Source organism: Macaca fascicularis, chromosome 6 (assembly GCF_037993035.2).
Source record: "Macaca fascicularis isolate 582-1 chromosome 6, T2T-MFA8v1.1".
Taxonomy (NCBI): domain Eukaryota; kingdom Metazoa; phylum Chordata; class Mammalia; order Primates; family Cercopithecidae; genus Macaca; species Macaca fascicularis.
The window spans coordinates 133,569,117-133,588,285 of NC_088380.1; the positions used below are offsets into that span (position 1 = coordinate 133,569,117).

At 42.1% G+C, this 19,169-nt stretch overlaps 1 protein-coding gene across 6 annotated transcripts in view; it reads right to left on the minus strand.

Annotated features, from left to right (window-relative positions):
* Positions 1 to 19,169, minus strand: part of MARCHF3 (membrane associated ring-CH-type finger 3) — a 166,954-nt gene that overhangs the window by 135,262 nt on the left and 12,523 nt on the right. For 3 of the 6 annotated variants that reach the window (XM_065546705.2, XM_065546704.2, XM_073994148.1), the window contains exon 1: positions 15,002 to 15,210. The exons of 1 other annotated variant lie outside the window; for it this stretch is intronic. The gene's annotated coding sequence lies outside the window, so the exon portion shown is untranslated. Of the gene's footprint in view, positions 1 to 14,252; positions 14,825 to 15,001; positions 15,211 to 19,169 lie in introns of those variants that run through there. 2 more of the 6 variants (XM_005557667.5, XM_045394877.3) reach the window with 1 other exon arrangement.

Here is a 19,169-nt window from a genome sequence, read left to right on the forward strand (position 1 = left end):
AGTTGAATGCGAAAGTCACACTGCAAGCCCCAGAAAATAATGCCTCACAATGTAGTTGGCAAATGACACAACCCACAGAATGACAGGGAAAGAAAAAAACAAAAAAAGCACACACTTTAGTGGAGAAGGTCCTGAGCTGAAAGCCACAGAAAAGGACTTCGAAGGAAAGCACTCTGCTTCATTTCTGTCAACCCCTTCCAAACTAATATTTGAGGTAAAGCTATTTTCCAACTTGTACCTTCATGATTACCTAGAATCACTAAGAACATAGTTCTAAGAATAAATCATTCTAGTGGATACAGTAGCACTCCCCCCTTATCTGTGGGTTCACTTTCTGCAGTTACAGTTACCCTTGGTCAACCATGGCCCGAAAATATAAAATGGAAAATTCCAGAAACATAGAATTCATAAGTTTTAAACTGTGCAACATTCTGAGTAGCATGATGAAATCTCATGCTGCCCCACTCCATCCTGCTTGGACATGCATCCTCTGCTTGTCCAGCGTGTCTATGCTGTCTACACTCCCTGCCTGTCAGTCACTTAGTAGCCCTCTGCATTATCAGATCAACTGTTGGCAGATTCTAAGGAACCCTTACTTTACTTAATAATGGCCCTAAGAGTAGTGATGCTGGCATATTGCTATAATTGTTCTACTTTTATTATTAGTTACTGTTGTTAATCTCTACTGTGCCTAATTTATATATTAAACTTTATCATAGGCATATACGTGTAGGAAAAAAACCTAGTACATGTAGGTTTTAGTACTAACCATAATTTCAGGTATCCACTGTGGGACTTAGAACACATTCCCTGCAGACAAGGGGAAACTACTGTTGTGAGTTCAAATGAAAAACTATGTGTATTGTACACAAAAAATTTTATTTTTTAAATGAATTTGTCACTGCACAATCTGCAGACTGGGAGAAAAGTTTTGCAATCTACCCATCTGACAAAGGGCTAATATCCAGAATCTACAAAGAACTTAAACAATTTTACAAGAAAAAGACAACCTCATCAAAAAGTGGGCAAAGGATATGAACAGACACTTCTCAAAAGAAGACATTTAAGTAGCCAACAGACACATGAAAAAATGCTCATCATCACTGGTCATCAGAGAAATGCAAATCAAAACCACAACAAGACACCATCTCATGCTAGTTAGAATGGCAATCATTAAAAAGGCAGGAAACAACAGATGCTGGGGAGGATGTGGAGAAACAGGAACGTTTTTACCCTGTTGGTGGGAGTGTAAATTAGTTCAACCACCGTGGAAGACATTGTGGTGATTTCTCAAGGATCTAGAACTAGAAATACCATTTGACCCAGTGATCCCATTATTGGGTATATACCCAAAAGATTATAAATCATGCTACTATAAAGACTACACGTACATGTATGTTTACTGCGGCACTATTCACAATAGCAAAGACTTGGAACCAACTCAAATATCCATCAATGATAGACTGGATTAAGAAAATGTGGCCCATATACACCGTGGAATACTATGCAGCCATAACAAAAGATGAGTTCATGTCCTTTGCAGGGACATGGATGAAGCTGGAAACCACCATTCTCACCAAACTATCACAAGGACAGAAAACCAAACACTGTATGTTCTCACTCTTAGTTGGGAATTGAACAGTGAGATCACTTGGACACAGGGAGGGGAACATCACACACCAGGGACTGTTGGGGGGTGGGGATCTAGGGGAGGGATAGCATTAGGAGAAATACCTAATGTAAATGACGAGTTGATGGGTGCAGCAAACCAACATGGCACATGTATACCTATGTAACAAACCTGCATGTTGTGCACATGTACCCTAGAACTTAAAGTATAATAATAACAGAAAAAATACCAAAATTAGCTGGGCATAAATTAAAATTATGAATTATCCCAGTCCGCAATTTAGTCTTGTAAGTACCTTCATTTTTAAAAGATATGTCAAATTAAAAATGGTGTCCTTAAAACTGCAATCAATTAAAGAAACTAAAGTTGAGTATTACTCAAATTTCCCTCTTGTACAGATGCTTCTCAACTTACAAGGGGTTTATATATCTTTATGAACTGAACATAAGTTGAAAATATTGTATACCAAAATGCTTTAATACACCTAGAACATCATAGTTTAGCTTAGCCTATCTCAAACATGCTCAGAACACTTATATTAGCCTACCATGGGGCAAACTCATCTAATACAAAGCCTATTTATAATAAAGTGTTGAATATCTCATGTAACTTAGTGCATACTATGTTGAAAGTGAAAAACGGAATGGTTGTATGGGTACCATCACAAAGTTGAGAAAAGTCAAACCATCATTAAGTCGAGGACTATCTGCATTAAGCTCTCTTGAAACTTTACATAATACCCCTATATCAAAGAACTTTGATATCTGTATCTTTTTTCATCCTCAAACAAAATGAAGAATTTTTTTTAGTTTTTAAATTTTATAGGAAAAAAATCTGAGAGGGATATATTCAGCTCAAATGACAACTGGCATCCTACTTTATTCCTAGTGTAGAAGATAAATACTGGATTATTAGAGGCCAAAACTTATAAATATTCATTCCTTCATTAACTTATTAACTCATCTGTTCGTTTGCTTTACAAAACAGCTAGGGTCTCTACCTTCATTGAGTTTATATTCTAGTAGAGGAGGCAGATAAAAACAAGTAGACAAATGAGTAAATTACATAAGATTGTGAAGCCAGGTGCGGCGGCTCATGCCTGCAATCCCAGCACTTTCGGAGGCCAAGGCGGGCAGATCATCTGAGGTCAGGAGTATAAGACCAGCCTAGCCAACATGGTGAAACCCCATCTCTACTAAAAATACAAAAATTAGCTGGGTGTGGTGGTGGGCGCCTGTAATCCTGGCTGCTAGAGAGGCTGAGGCAGGAGAATCACTAGAACCCGGGAGGTGGAGGTTGCAGTGAGCCAAGATCATGACAGTGCACTCTAGCCTGGGTGACATAGCGAGACTTCATCTCAAAAATAAATAAATAAATACAAATAAAAAAACAAATAAAATAAAAATAAAAAAAGATTATGACAAGTACCATGAAGGAAACAAAAATGGGGCAGAAACAGAAAATTGGTGGTAGTGCAGGGGATCCTAACAGATGAGATGGGGTAGTCCTGGGAGGCACCTATGAAGAGGAGACATTCAAAGGCCTGAATGGAAAGGATGTCGACATACAAACTGAAGATGTACAAGCCAAGTGGAGGGAACAGCAAATGCAAAGGACCAGAGGTGGAAATGGGACTGGCTCATTAGACTAACAACATGGAAGCCAGTATGGTTGGAAAATTGAGTGAGGGCCAGAGGGTATGTAATGAGGTCACAAAGATAAGCAAGCCGATCACCCAACGCCCTGTAAGCCATGGTAGTCTTGGGATTGTCTTCCAAGCAAAGGGAAACCATGGAGAGCAAGCTGAACCTAAGTCCAATCCTAGCTTAGCCACTTTGTAGCTATGTGACCTAAGCAAATTACTAGCTCCTCTTGGATGCTAAAATCCTAATTTACAAAAGGGTACTCAATAAATAATGGCCATTTACATTCATCAGTAATTATCAGTATTGTTAATGCTATGAAATATAAAGTTAATAAAAAATTTTATATTTAAATAGCCTATACTGCAAAATAATATGAGAGAAACAGAATTATTGAGAAATAAGCAAATTATTTAAATCTTTTTCATTCAGTAAAGATCATTCACTTATTTAGTACAAATAGATATAAATTAGTACATTCAAGTTCATTAGGGTTTATTGTGGTCCTAATCAGAATAATTATTGATTTTGGCACATTTCTCTGTCCTTAATTAGTCCACATTGTGCCTTTTCTCTTGCCTAGGCCTTGCCATTTTGTATCCAGATAGTCATGAAGGGAATTTCATAGTTATTTTCCAAGTCAGGACAAGTAGTAGACACACTGCCTGCCAACATCTACCACCCTACCCCATCCCCCACATACCTATACATACTTCTTTCTTGCTAACAGAATCCTAATTTTGTTCAAGTTCACTCCCTCCCTCCCTCAGGCAATGATGGCAGTCCTTTGCTAGTGACACTGACAGATGGACATGCAAAGCAGTTCTGATCAGAGAGCTGAGAAATCCTCTGGGATTCTTCTTAGCAATAATTTCATATGCTTCAAAAGGAGACCTTGGAACGGGGGCAGCAGACCCATTTTATGTGCTGTAGATATTGTCTTGTCTGCAAGTAACATCTAAACTGCTGAAGCCATTTTGCAAATAAGAAAAGAACCACTTAGACTGGAATGGTCCCTGAGAACAAGAGAGGCAGAGAGATGAAAGGACCCTGTTTCCTTGATGATGTTATTGTGCCACTGAATCAACCAATCCTGCCACCTGCCTTACTTCTCACATGAGATAATACACTTCCTTACTGTTTATGTCAATTTGAGTTGGAGTCTTTTGTTTTGTATGCAGGAGATATACTACCAAGTGTATCACATTACTTCCATGTGGACATTTCCATTTGGAAACATCACAATTTCTTTGTTTCTTAGCAGGTCTAGGACAGGAACTAGGACTCTGATTCTAGCCCAGTGATCTCAAGAATCCTGGGATAGGAGACGAGACAGCTTTTTAATTTACAACACTGGCATAGTCACCCAGAAAAGCCCAAAGGGAAATGCCCTAGAAATCACAACAGAAAGATGGTACTTTAGCATGAGTAGCCAGTACCAAATAATCTCTCTGTGGCTTTCCCTACCTGTTTAATAACTTTGACTTTTACCTCCTACCTGTCTGAGACATCTGTTCTTCTCCCATGACCTAAACAAAGCACAATTTTCATTGGTCTTCTGTTGCTATAAAGCAGCCAACTCAGCTCTTATCCAATTACAAGAGTTTCAACAGAGATCACATAGAGCTATCATAGATCCCAGGCACAGGCCAGATGTTAAGGAAGCAAAAGTAGCTTCACACTGTATAGGTACAAGAGGTTAAAGTGGAGGGGCACTCCAGAGAAGGGGTGCAATATTTTAAGGAGGTAGACTTACCTGAACAGAAAAGAGGAAAAAATCTTGACCATCTGTTATGGTCTAAATATTTATATCTCCCCAAAAAGACATTGAATCCGAATCCCCAGTGTGATAGTATTAGTACGTGGGGCCTTTGAAAATTGATTATGAGCCCTCCTGAATGGTATTAGTGCCCTTATAAAAAGAGACCCTAAGCCGGGTGTGGTGGCTCACGCCTGTAATCCCAGCACTTTGGGAGGCCAAGTTGGGCAGATCGCTTGAGCTCAGGAGTTCATGATCAGACTGAGCAATATGGTGAAACCACGTCTCTACAAAAAATGCAGAAATTAGCTGGGCATGGTGGCATGCATCTGTGATTGCAGCTACTCGGGAAGCTGTGGCAGGAGAACTGCTTGAGCTCAGGAGGTTAAGGCTGCAGTGAGCTGAGATTGCCACTCCACTCCAGCCTGGGTAACACAGTAAGACCTTGTCTCAAAAAAACAAACAAACAAACAAACAAAAAAAACCCCAAAAAACCAAAAACAAACAAACAAACAAACAAATAAATAATAATAAAATAAAAATAAAAAGAGACCCTAGAGAGCTAGCTAGCCCTTTCTGCCATGTGAAGTTACAGTAAAAAGGCACCATCTGTGGAGAAGAAGGCCCTTCCCAGACATCAAATCTGCTGGCACCTCGATCTTGAACTTCCCAGCATCCAAAACTGTAAGTAATAAATTTCTATTGTTTATAAGTTACTCAGTCTATTTGTTACAGCAACCCAAACAGACTAAGATATCATCAAACGACATTGGCTATTTTTTTCAGCCATGTAGAGTTTTAAAAAGTGAAAATATTAGGGACCAGAAAAAATATCCATTTACTACCCCTCCGAGTCCCCCACCTCGCCCCCTACACACACAAAGCATAGATGATAACTGACTATGGAGGGAAAGGATGGAGTAGGATTATTGCTTGGGGAACTGATGGTGGGGGTCAGAAATAAAAGATTACATAAATGTCTAGTGGTTCACAACAAGCAAAAAGCAGGATGGCATGAAAGCAAATTAACCATTCCAGTCTAATAAGCAGTTTTCCTACAAGAAAATTATAGAATTATAAATTTTGCATGTAATAGAAAGCAGAAATTATAATACACACAGATTTCATAATTTCATATAGTATTTGAGAAACATTACTTGGAAAATGGGGTGAACATTATAACTGGTGGAAATTTGCTAAGAGACCATAATTAAAACGGAACAGTAAATGGTGCCTTAGCTCTTGAAAGGGTCACTATCGAGATTCCATTTAATGTCTTCATTGCTAATTTGCAGTGAAAGTGGAAATTCATTCAATGTAAGGAGAGTATCTAACTGTGAGATGTTGCCAGGGGCAGGAAAGTGTAGAAAAATAAATGAAGAGGTTAGAAACAATACAACTTAATTAGGTAGATCACCCAAAACACAAAAAATAGAGTAAAATAAATGAAGAAAAACCTGAAATTCACTGGCAATAATTCTGAAGGGAAATGAAAAAAGTGACAACTGTTGATATTAGCTATAAAAGTAATAACTTAGCCTCAAAAGAGAAACAGACCACAGCTAGTGAAAACAAATTAAGAATCTATCACCAAAAGATACATCAGTCCACATGTCCTGTTTTTAAAGAAAGCAGGGTAGGCCTGTCCTTCTTCTCCATATTCTGTGTATACTTGTTTTGGTTTTATAGAAAACCTCATCTTCTTGGTTGTAATGAATATGTGTGTTGCTATTTGAGTCATATGATCTTGTTTCTCAATGATAGATAAGTGAGTGGGAAGTGGTAAGAGTAATTAGACAAATAAGGGGGAGGTATCACTGGCAAGGATGGGTAAGGTTGGTGAGAACTAAGGTTTTGTGAGGTTAATCACTTTTTTGCTGTGTAGGCTGTCAGAGCATGTAATATCCCATCAGAAAATCACACTGGAATGCTCTAAGCAAGTCCTTTGAGAATGGGCAAAAATGCATTACTCTCAAAGGGAAAAGATTAATGGTGACACTGATGGTAACAGAGCTTTTAGAAAGTGGAGCTCTTACCTGAAAAGATGCGGAAAGAGAATATCACAGAAAGGAAAACATTAATGGAAGGTGGAGGCTGAATTAAGGAGTAAGTTGAAATTAGGGAAACAAAAGGTAAGAACTTTCTGGCTGAGAACCTCAGTATGTGCAAAGTGTAAGAGGAATAAGATTTAATAGTTAGGATACTGAAAAGCAGATATGGGAAAATGCAAATTTCCACAGGGAGAACATCTACTAGTTGCCAGAAAGGGTCTGCACATAATTGGTTCTACAACATCCCTTGAGTCCTCCCAACCCCCGGATCCAAAGGCAAAAGCACAAGCCCTAGGATACGCAGAAACAGGTGCTCCTGATTTCCAAGACCCAAGAGAAACCAGCATTTGAGTTCATGACCTAATCTGGGATTGCTCATCTTTTCTGTGGCCTCAAACATATAAGTACCTTCTAGGCTTAACCATGCAATTCTCTATTTTCTTCTTGGCAGGCAGGTATGAGAAGAAAGCACCTACATTAAGTGAGGCTCAATCTCCCAGATGAGACAGAAAACAGGGGACCTTGATCTCTTGCAATCATTTAAAGTCCCATAAGATCCAATACAAAAAGGCTATCCTAATGTCCCCTTCAGGTAGTTGGCTTAATTCAACTGATCCTTGGTCTGTACACACGGACACATGGTCCGTACACGACCTCAGCAACCCACTGCCCAGGACTAGTGTTTACCTAAGCCATCAGACCATGTGTTAAACATGACTATATAGAGGGTGCTTTGTAAAGAAAAGGAGATTTATAAATGAAAACGACAGTCTTCCCTCAGTATACAAGAGGGACTGGTTCCAGGACATCCACATATACTGAAATCCACCAATATAAGTCCCCCATTTGGTCCTGAGGAATCCATGTACATACAAAAACTCTGTCCTCCCTATATGTGGCTTTCAAATCCTGCCAATACTGTATTTTTGATCTGCTTATATAAGTGGACCTGTACAGTTCAAACCTGTGTTGTTCAAGCGTCAACTGTATTATAAAAATTAGTTTATAAAATAAAAATTTGCTGGAATTGTCTTTTTTTAAAAAAAGTTTCCCTCAGGGTGGGCATGGTGGCTCACACCTGTAAGCCCAGCACTTTGGTAGGCTGAGGTGGGCAGATCACTTGAGGTCAGGAGTTCAAGACTAGCCTGGCCAACATGGCGAAACCCCATTTCTACTAAAAAATACAAAAATTAGCCAGGTGTGGTGGTGCATGCCTGTAATCCCAGCTACTTGGAAGGCCAAGGCAGGAGAATCACTTGAACTAGGAGGTGGAGGTTGCAGTGAGCCGAGATCGTGCTGTTGCACTCTAGCCTGGGCGACATAGCGAAAATCCATCTCAAAAATAAATAAATACATAAAAATAAAAAATAAAAAAAGGTGACCTCAACAAATGTCAAACTTCCCCTTCGTGCTGAACTTCAGACATTAGCAACCTCTAGGCCAAGCACCATTTTGCTCTTCAAAGACCCCTAAACCTCCCACGGCCAAAGCTTAGTCACCTGCATTGGATGACAAAAGGAACCAAGTCATCTTCAACTTCAAATGACATTAGAGTGAAGCTGTCCCAAGTTTCAAAGTAGGACTCATGCGTCAGCTGCCTTTTCAAGATATGACAAGGGGTATGGGAACAAAAGAGAAATCAGGGGAGATGACCTAGCCTAGGGTGGGAGTTGGAGACATCCTTGAAGAAGACACACAGGAAGGTAGTGAGAGGAGGAGGCAAGGTAGAAATGAAATGGAGGGACTTTGGAGATGGATGGAGTAGGAATGGATGATATAATAGTTCTATGAAGTGTTGAGATCACTGCTAAAGTTGACCGTTGAACACCAGGATTCAGCTATTGCTACCATTCAAACTTTTGGTGAACTATCTTTATGCATATCCTTTTAAGGCCTTGTAAATGTTCACTTGTAATTTGCGGTAGCCTCTAGTGCACCCAGCAACCGTTTCTTGAGTAACCTTGCTTGAGAAGCTACAAGATAAAAAGTGTGGTCCCTCCCCTCAGGGGTCTCCAAGAGGGAGAATACAGGAGATAAGGTTCTGTCTGAAGAAGACATCAGGTCAAACAGGGACAGAGAAAAGCTTCCCAAAGGCACTAATATTTGAACTGAATCCTGAATTGGCTAAGTAGAGAAGTACTACCCATGATAGGTACTCAGTTAGTATTTGTTAATTAATTTTAGCTTACTTTCATTTGTAATGATTACCTGAAATATCGTTTAAGGACTGGGAGCTAGTTCTTATCACCACTTTTTCATTATTGTCAATTAAAAAGATAAGTCTATCTATTTTAGTGTTCAAGGGTATAATCTGAAAAAGTATTATATCTTACCTTTGGCAGGGGTGGGGGAGTGTACTCATAATTTTCCCAATTATGAGGTCTCTTCTTGTTCTATTATTTCATAGCAAAAAGTTTTAAAAGCCTTAAAAAACAGCACATTTTGCTCACTTGAAAGATGTTTATATTTTAGCATAAAATACACTCAGCAGCTCCTAACATAATTGGATGGCTACACATTGCAAAAACTTGATTTCTTTTTAATCAAATTTTTAGAACCATACTGGGTTTCTTGCCAGTACTGCAATAGTGAGCAATAAATACATCATTAGATCAATGGTGGTCCAATGATGGATTACTCAAAAGATAGTTCCAGCCAAAAGGAATAAACCCAGAAGTAACACTGTGCAGAGATTAATAAAATATTGTTTAAAACACAGATACTAAGTTAATACAACAGGGAAGAAAACACTGCAAAATAGAACAGAACAGCCATAGGTTTATTATATAGTGATATTGATCACAGATTTTCCTAAGTACTCCAGAGCAGCCACACTATTATATATGCCTCTGATTAGACCCAGAGATGAGAAGGAAAAAGTTATATATGTATATAAAGAAACTAACCAGGGGAAGGCCTGCTGCTATAATAAATTATTTAAAGCAAGCAGGGTGAGCAGGTTGTGAAGACAATATAAAACAGAATCAATGCCTCCAAGAAACTCTAAACCGTCTGCACCTCTATAAATTTCTTACCACCCTGTCTGGCATTTTACTGGAGGTATTTCTTTTCCATCATGCTACCCATCCCACCCCTGACCCTTCACTTTTTGCCCAGTTTTTTTCTCAGAGCTTAACATTTGTTTTCCTTCTGTAACCCAGGATGCTGTCTTCAGTTATATTTTTCAGCTTGTATCAGGAGAGTGTCTGTGAGGCCACAGATGAGTGCATCTGTCACTTCATTCATCTGGATCTTGAATTTCCCACTGACACTGTAAGCTGGGAATATCTAATATGATACACATATCAACATGACTTCAGTATTATCCTTCATCTTTTTCTTTTTTCTTACTACCGTTATCATTAAATCCACAAGCTTAAGCTGTTGTGAAACTTTTGTAGCTCAACGACTGTCCTATATTAGAGGATATTACTAGAACCAAAAAGTTAAAGTGAAGGTTGGGAACTTAAGGTGGCATTTTGGAGGACAAATGGTAAAATGGCTAAAATGGAAGAACTAGGAGATGTTAAGAGGGCAGATTGACTTAAAAAGTGAATTTTTTACAAGTAGATTTTGCTATGGGGATAAGGGTAAGAAAAGAAGCATAAGAACTTGAAAAGAATTTGTCAAAGGAAAGTTAGATGCCAGAAGAATGCCATAGCTTAAAAAAAAAAGTTATAATAGAATTGTTGCTTAGAAGCTTGCAATGACCTACGGCCCAGTTTCAAGAAAAGCAGCATTCTACTATAGTTTTTTTAACTGGGCAGAAATCAGTCCCATTGTATGAGCAGGGGCTGTGGATAGTATATTTTAGGCTTTTCCATTTTTCTAAGTCTGTCCAATCACACAGTAGCTAGGCAAATAAAACAAAAGCAACCCTATTTTGCCAGAGTAAAAACATTAGCAGCTTAACATGACAATAGACAAAACAGCACAGGGCTAAAACACTGGTCTAAAGGATTCTACACGTAGGCTTTGCTGCTTTTGTAATCTGGGACTTTTAGCAAATTATTTTCCTCTCTGGGTCAAGTCTGCCTGGTTAAGGTCAGGGTCATTGAACTAATTATTACATACGGTAGTTAACTTTATAAAGAAAACTATTACAAGGTCACATTCAATATAAGAAACAATTTGAAGAAAAAGGTTAAAAAAATTGTAGATAATATGAATTACTAAGCATAACCCTATCATATCACCAAAATGCTAAATCAAAACAATTTAAGTTGCAAGGCCAGCTTCTCAGTTATTGGTGTCAACTTTGAATATGAAAGACAAGATCTAAATATTATCCTTTTGTAGCTGCTGTTTGCTCATCTGTAAGAAAGTGGGAAAAAAATCATTGTCCTCAAAGGATTGTTAAGATAAGTGACCTATCAACATGCCTGCCAAGTGCTTCTTTAAACAGAAATTACTCTGTAAACGTCCCAGTGACGATCCAGTGTTCTGGAACAATCCAAGTTCAATACCCTGGCCTATCCACATCCTTTTGTTATGAGGCTACTTCTCACCTCTGAAAGAAGTCATTTGTTTTTTTAGCTACTTGGATGGTAGAAAGAGGGAAGGGTAACTTCTGATAGATCCTTTCTCTTTCAAACCTTATTTAGTAGTCTTAAATGGAGAATTATGCCAGTCTGAAATGGGAGAACCGAATCCAAATGTCAGTATCAAATGATAAATAAAAAACTAATTGACAATAATAAAAATTCACAGTGTTCTCAGTGAAAGGAGAGGTAGCAAACAATTCTCAACCCACATCTCTGTGACAATGAGAAAATCTATTTACTCAATTAATTGGGCAGCTCAAAATATTCCTAAGGTGACTTTCAGAAAGTAAGAATCTCTGGGCCTCTGGGTGGGTGGCCTGGGACACTCTTCCTGGCCACAAGCAAAATAGCCACAGCTTCCCAAGGAGATTATTGACCTCATATCGTCTGTAGTAGCCCAGCTGTGGTGCTGGGCTTTGTTCTAGAACAGCTTTTATAGAGAAAAAGGGTGCCTCATGAAGATAAGGATTCTACCTTGCAGGAGGAAATGCTCAACCATGTGAATTAGGACTAGCAGTCACCCCAGAGCATCCCAGGACTCCACCGAACTCAGAGTGGGGGGTGAAGGAACTAAGACTGGGGTTTGGGGTTGGGTCTTAAATTCATCAGGTCTTGTTTAATCAGGCAGACTTCCTTAGAATCAGGGCCAACCTGGAATAGGGATAGTTGAGGATTCCAAAACACTTTCAGACATAAGACAAAAGGGGTCCATTGTTGAAGACAGAGAGTTAATGCATTACCTATAAATTTCACATGGCCAGTAAATGCCACCTGGACATTTCTGAACAATTATTTGTTAAATCAACTCACAGACTATAATTTTTATTTTATGTCATTAACACCATTCCAGTGTTTCTCAAAGTACAGTGAAGGGATCCCTGGCATTAACATCACTTGGCGGTGCCTGTGAAAATGCAGATTCCTAAGTTTCACCGCAGACTCCTAAATTGAAACCCCGGGACTGAGGTCCAGTCCAAGAACTGAATTTCTAAGAAACAGCCTAGTTAATTTGGATGATTCATATCAAGGCGGGAAAATTATTATGTCTATATAGTCCATTAGAAATTTAAAGACATTCACAGATTAGTGTTTTGTATGTTTTCCCCAAAATGCTTATATACCATAAAATTGAAAACAATACTTCTTGTGATGAGTTCTTAAAAACCATTCCAGCTTATTCTGCCCATATTTAATGAACACCATTATTAAAATGTAATTATGAGCATAAGATTATTGGGAAAAATATGAACTATGCTTCTCAAGAATACTGCCTTTATTTTGCCACCAAAGTAATTATGCTATTAAAGGAATTTATTGTTTTTTAAAGTATCAGTCACTTGGCTGCAAGAATTTATTAAGCTATTATACTCCTCCCATACCCTTTTAGTCATCAGAATTTTTGTGATAAAGCCTTTTTATTATTTTAAAACTATAAATTGTGAACCATTGCAACTAGTGATTAGACTGACTGTGAATATATGTCCAGGTTATAAATTCCTAAAAGCATGTTTCATTAGAATTACCAAGGCAGTCTTAACTATAGCTTCTGTGATAAAGCTCTGTTTACTTCTATTAAGGTGGTTTTTTTTGTTTTTTTGGGTTTTTTTTTAGTGCAAAATGATTCAGTTTTAATGCATTCTTTTAACAAGCAAAAGCAAACGGTTTCTGATATACATGCCATACTGCGAGGCTGTAAACCAGTGTTGCATGGTGATGTGACAAGCACCACATTTCTAGAGGGATTTTTTTTTTCTCCAAGCTCCCCCTCCCCAAGCCGTGGCTATAATTATTTCACAAAATGCAGTTTGCCATTTCTAGAGACAAACATTTCCTTCTCCCTCACCTAACTGCAAGTTCAGGCCAAATATTGAATGAAAATGAACTTGAGAGGCAGCCTTTGTTTGTAGCATGTTGTTTCTGCTAAGAGTTGCCCCCTACCCGGGCTCCACCCCAGTGGTCAGACTGAAGTGTACATGTTATGTTTTAACAGATGGGCCGGCTGGCGGCTGCTGGGCTGTAAAACAGGAACGCGTAATCTGCACCGAGTGGTATTGAACTGAACGCTCGTAAAGTTCATGGACATACTCTGACCCAGACAGACCAGGCAGATGCAGACATGCTTACGCATACACACTTACTAACACCCCACAGCTCAGAGGATCCATCTCTGTGACCCAAGGGAAGTTCAAGGCTGAATTACCCCTTCATATATTTACCTCATTCACCTTTTAATTTTATATATACACACACTCACACATGTACACGTATATACGTGTGTATATGCGCATCTACATCTACATATACACATACAGAACTCTATATATCAACATTTTCATGTATTTTCAAAGGTCTAAATATCCCCAAATTCTGGACCTGTTTCTGTCTAGTATTTTCAAAAGCTCTCATTCATGTCAAATATGAATTATAAGAAAACATCGTAGTGAATTCTATTTAGTCCACACATAATATAAAGTACATGCATGTAGTTGGCCTCAGAAAAACAAGCTGCTTTTACCCCCTTACCATTAAGGCGGAAAAAACAATCTAACCCAGACCGAGTCACAAACGGAGTGTCAGGTTTAACCTTGAGTTCTCTGCTGTCAATTCCTGACTCAACTTCATTACCTAAACACGCAGGTGCTCAAACACCAACCGACCAGGCTGGCGATCCCTTTCGCAGCCTCTAGGATTCTCCAGGGCTCCGGGCACCAGAACCGACAACAGCTCCCGCCTGGTCCTAACGAAGTCCTTCGGACACCCCTTGCGGGTGGATGTGGAGGTCCGAGCACCTCAGGAGGGGCATGGATTCAAGTGCTAATAGAAAGCAATTACTTTAGAAAGTTCAAAGCCCAGCAGTGCTCCCAATTCCTCTCAGTAGCTGCAGAGCACTGAAGCACCCGCTACAGAACCCGGCTGGTACTCCAGTTCTCTGGCGCTGAGACCCCAACTTGAGCCCGATGAGCGCTCGCTCAGCCTGGGGATCCAGACGCCGACGCTGGGTCTTATCGTGCGGCACAGCGCGGGTAATTTCTCAGGAACCGCGGTCCACCCGCCGCGGGCGCGGAGGCCGCCCCAGCGCTCCGTGTAGTCGCCGTAGAGGGGCAGGGGACGCATCCCGGCCCCACCTACCCATGTCAATTATGCCAAGTTGGTGCGGACGGGAGCCCGGTCCCGGGCGGAGTTGGGATGCTTTTGACAACAAGAAGTTCGGGAGTGGGGATATTGGCACGGAGTAAATCCCGCCCAGCCCTGACCTCCCCACAGCGGTCACGCTCGGACGAACGGACCGCCGAGCGCCAGGACGCGTCCTGTCCCCTCTCGCCGGCGCCGAACCGTGCCGAGAGGAGCCGCTAGCCCGGCGCGCGGCCACTCACCCTCCTCGCCGAGTCCCGATCGCAAACCGACGTCCCTGCTGCGGGTTCTAAGTGCCAAGTTGCCCCCACTCGGTGGCTGCTCACGGCCCAGTGGACCAGGCACATTGGCTCTGGCGGGCACCTCAGCGGGAGTACGGCAAGCCTGGCGGCCGCCGCGGCTACACAGTCGCCCGGAGCGCGCTGACAATTCACTGACCTGCTCAACGAATGAGGCGGAACGCCGGGCTGAGCGGACCAGGCTCTGGAGGGGAGGCGGGGCCGCGCGGCGGGAGGGGCGGAGCCAGCCCCGGGGCGTCATCAGCCCATGACTGGCGGAGCCGGCAGCCAATCGTGGTGGCGTTGGGGCCTCCCCGTAGCCGCCGTCCAGTCGCCTGCGGCCGAGGGCCGGCTAGGGAGACGCGCCGGTGGCTGGGAAGTTGGTTATTGCGAAGGGCCGTGGCTGCCGGCGGGCGCTGCGGGGCTCTCTGTATCGGGACCCGAACGGCTCTGGAGGGAGGCAGCGGCCCCAGAAGGCAGTTGGCTGAGAGAGACCAGGAGCTTTCGGAGCTGCCGCGCGCATAGCGCTGTGGAGCAAGAAGCCAACCTCAGCGCGGGTCGACACGCCAGTACCTAGCGCCCGCAGCAGGCGCGGAACTTAGCTGTCCCATAGGAGCCCCGCCCGGAGGAAGCTGAGGGCCCAGAAAGGATGAGTTCCGGACCGGGTCACCCAGTCGCAGGTGGAAACCTGGGCTCCTCTGGAAAAGGTTCTGATCTCGATCTGGCTATCTCTGAAACAAAACTCCAGCCCCGCAAACCCCCCAAAGTTCAGTACACGTCCCCGTCCTCACCCCTGCCCTCCGGGCCACCGGCAGCGGGGGACTTGCCGGCGCCTCGGGTCTCCTTCTCCAGACCCAGGGCATCGCGGGCACAGCTGGCGGCCAACAGAAGTCTTGGGCGCTCGACGGCGCCGGAAGCTGTGAGACCCTCCCTCTGGACGGACTGCCTTGCGGGGTGGCATCCTCTGCGGTGACTTCTGCTGCTGTTTTTGGGGTCCGCCAGGATTCCAAAATGCAGGGCGGGTGGCTGGAATTATCCATCTTCGTGGACAGGAAGCCCCAGAACGAACCACATCTGTCCCACTCTGCTTCCGCCCTCCTTCCCCGTCGCGAGCTCCTGGCTGGGATGGAGACATCGGGCGAGCTCGGAGATCCCGACCTCTCAGGGGTCACTCGCAGCCGAACAGCCTGGAATATGGCCTTGTGGGCCCTTCCAGCCCAACCCCCTAGGACCCCGCTGCTAATCTTGTCAACCAGTTTCTGAGCCCCTACCCTGGCTGCAGCACGCGCTTGCACAGGCGCGCTGAGCTACTAACATAGAATCAAAAGCAGGGGGTTGGGTGTTCTTGCTTTCCCGCTGAAGCCTAGAATGTAAGCAAGCCCTAGATCGTCAGCTCTGGGTGGGTAGGGGCCTCTCCCTGTCTAGAACTGCACTTGCCATGGGTAGGCACCTAACCCTTATTAGTAAAGGGTCAAATAACCTGCTGCCCGGATACTGACCTTCACCACTTACCTCTTGCTTCCAGCCCAAGCGCACTTCAGACCATTGCCTCATTCAGGTCCCAGGAGTCCTAAGGGTTTTAGTCTCTCAGTATGGGCAACTATTCACATGTAAGGGTGCTGCAGGTGTTATTTCAATGCCATCTGGCCTCTATAAGGTCTTGCATCATAGCTGACCTCTCATGAGAAGGTTCTGATGAGGTCACCAGGGAGAAGGAATGTAAAGGGCTGGTGGCTGAAAAGGAGTGAAATGGCCCCTCTTAGGTGAGCTCTGGCTTGGTTTGAGTTTCAACTCTGTCTCCTCAGCTCCATTTCTCAATGGGAAAAGGTTCATAGGAAGGTTGTCAGAAAGGCAGGAGACTAGGCCATGGACAGCCCTTTGCAGACCCTGAAAAATTGCTCAGTAATGCAAAAATTGTCCATATTTAAGTTATTTCTTTTCTATCTCGTGAACCAAAGGACTGCTACAGGCAAGGAAGACCATCTGACTCAGTTCCAGGGGTTCCTTAGCATGCTGCTGATTGGCCTACGAGAATGGCCTTTGCCCATAAAGTATTAGATGTAGACCACATGAATGGAATATTCACCAGGTTTCTGCCCAGGTCTGGATTGGGTAGGGACATGGCTGGAGGTGCCACACAGGAGAGCTAGAGAGAAGACTTGACTCCCAACCTGATTCTAGCAGAACTCCACTTTGATGTGTTTTTAAAATTGTGCTCTTCTGTTTGCTTTCACGGAGGCTGCCATGAAACATCATCTTTGACTAGAATTACCAGGAAATGCTCATGGAAGAAATATACTTCCTTGGATTTTTTTTCCTACCACACTTCAGGATATAACTAGAGAAAACGTTTGCCAACAGTGCTTATCATATTAGTACCCTCTGAAGCTTTTCATAGATGCTGATTACTATTTTTAAAATCATTTTGGGAATAGGAGCCAAACACTAGGTCGTGACTGTAAATTACTTTAGTATTTACATTACATGATGAAAAATGGAAATAAAGGAAATTTCCTGGCATGAAACAAGTTAGAATTAAGCAGGTGACTTTCATGTCCCGATTTCCAAAGTTTTCTGTTTGTTTCAGACAGATAAGATCATCCATGGGTTCCTGGACAAGTAACAGGTCTCATTTTCCCTTGTAGAACAGAAGACATTGAAAAGACAGCATATTCAGACTATATTCGTGTTTCCATACCATCTTTTGTTGTAATTGATTTTCAACAAGAGTCCCTAACAATCTCTTGAGTTTGGGCCATCCCCATATTCTACAAGGGAAAATGAGATCTGTTACTACTCCAGTAACCCATGCTCACACTATCTGTATGGAACAGAGAACCATGAAAATCTGGATGCAGAAGTCACTTGTTTAGTTCCAATCTATTTTGCGAAAGGAAATTTCTTTTACTCAAAGAGATGAAGAAATTTACGGAATGGCTTTGGAATGAGAAGATTCAGGTGGGATCAAGCAAGGCTTGTTCTTTAGTGGATGGTAAGATTGTTTTCAGGCACTGTCACTCCTTTCTGACACTAAGACAGTATTTTGGAATCTCCTAAATTTCAATAGGATGTGATTGGGAGTCATGGGTTCTAATCTTAACAGCTGCTGGGGTGGGTGCTCCTTGCAGTCACTCATCCTTTGTTATACTCTTGCTTCTTTGACCATAAAACAGTAGTGGTAGAATTGGCCCACTATGTGTAGCTGCGTAAAGGGGACATCATGACAGTGGTTATGAAGCACTGCAAATGCGTTGCATTTATAGTAGTACTGACTGCTAAAAAGGAGATGAAAATGATGTTGAGATGGGAAAATAGTGTGGTATGAACAATTACTATTTATATGTGCAATTTACATTTTTCTATTTACATGTGCAATTTCCTCCTTCCTTCCCTTCCCTTTCCTCCCTTCCTCTCTCCCCCTCCCTCCCTCTCTTTCTCTTTCTCTCTCTCCTGCTCTCCCTCTCTTTCTCTCTTTCCCTCTTTCTTTCTCAGACGCACACTCTGTCACCCAGGCTGGAGTGCAGTGGTGTAATCTTGGCTCACTTGCAACCTCCACCTCCCTAGTTCAAGTGATTCCCTTGCCTCAGCCATCCGAGTACCTGGGATTACAGGCGTGGGCCAACACACCTGACTCATTTTTGTATTTATAGTAGAGACGGGGTTTTGCTATGTTGGTCAAGCTGGTTTCCAACTCCTGGCCTCAAGTGATCTGCCCACCGCAACCTCCTAAAGTGCTGGAATTATAGGTGTGAGCCATCACGCCCAGCCCATTTATTTTAATCTCATTAGATATTGTCCTTTCAGTATGTAAGTGGAAATGAGAGGAAACCATCTTTATTCTTTAAGGAGGAATACAGCTTCTAAAAGTTTTGGTTACCTAAAGTTTTTGAAGGTGTAATAGGGAATGAGTTACCAAAACAGGAAGAGTTGTAGAAGCAGACCTAGAGTTGGGGAAAATTTTACTTACATGGATAGTATTTTTTTCCTCTCCCTGGCTCCTGCCACCTCTCTCAACACATACTTACAGAGAAAGTTGTTCACAATTTAAAGAGGTTGAGCCAAAGATCTTAGCAAAGAAATGCAGTCAGAAGCTGCAGATTTTTTTTTTTTTTTTTTTTTTTTTTTTTTTTTT